Source organism: Sinocyclocheilus grahami, unplaced genomic scaffold (assembly GCF_001515645.1).
Source record: "Sinocyclocheilus grahami isolate Dianchi unplaced genomic scaffold, SAMN03320097.WGS_v1.1 scaffold13329.1, whole genome shotgun sequence".
NCBI classification, from domain to species: domain Eukaryota; kingdom Metazoa; phylum Chordata; class Actinopteri; order Cypriniformes; family Cyprinidae; genus Sinocyclocheilus; species Sinocyclocheilus grahami.
Genome location: NW_015514853.1, coordinates 4680 through 5659, shown reverse-complemented (window position 1 = coordinate 5659; position 980 = coordinate 4680). Strand labels below are relative to the sequence as shown.

The window sequence follows — 980 nt, the reverse complement described above, 5'->3', positions numbered from 1 at the left end:
GAGAAAGGAAAACTTGAAATGGCATCATATGACCCCTTTAAAGTTTTGGTAATTTTGTCGAGTGTGTGGTTTTTTTTTCTTCTTTTAAATATGCCTATATAGTTTTTATTAATTTCATTTTAGTTTCAGTTATTTTATTTTAGTTATCAAGTTCAACTAAATGAAAATTAGAAATGATGCCTTGGCAATTATTTAATTGAATGTTTTTTATAAAGTAATTTATTTCTTATTTTATTGTAAAATCTATTCTTTTTAGATGAAAGAAAAGTGGTTTATTTACATTTTATTTTTCATTACATTTGTATTAAACTGTACTGATAATTGATTCTGCATTTTGTGCAAAATATGTTGTTGTTGTTATTATTATTAGACTATTCAAGTAACTAGTTTCAGTTAACTATAACAACCCTGTTGTAAACAAGCAAACTTAATTTGTTGTCCAGTGCATAATGAATGAATTAAAGTGCAGATGTTGTGTATAAATCCTATGATTGCTGTAAACCTGTCCTCTCGTCCACAGGACTGAAGAATGACCTCAACATGAAGCTGTACGGGCAGCATGTCGCTGCTCAGGTCATCCTGAAAGCTGTCACAGGCTTCATGAACAACGAAAACCCAAAGAAACCGCTGGTTCTGTCCCTCCACGGCTGGACCGGGACCGGGAAGAACTTCGTGAGCCAAATTATAGCAGAAAATATTTACGAGAAAGGGATGACGAGCAACTTCGTTCACCTGTTTACAGCGACAGCACACTTTCCCCACGAGGCTCACATTGACACGTACAAGGTAATGAGTTTATATATGCAAATACATGGAAATGACATCATAAATTTCACCGCACCAACACAAAGCATCCAGTGTGGTGATTAAATCAAATGTTTTATAGTCATATTTGTACTAAAAGCTTGTTTGTGTGTGTTTAGACCCAATTACAGGAGTGGATACGAGGGAATGTTTCCATCTGCCCGCGTTCACTGTTC

General features: G+C 34.8%; 1 pseudogene; it reads left to right on the top strand.

Moving 5' to 3' along the window:
- Positions 1–469: 469 nt before the first annotated feature.
- LOC107578986 (torsin-1A-like) overlaps positions 470–980 on the top strand; it is a 3807-nt pseudogene continuing 3296 nt past the window's right edge.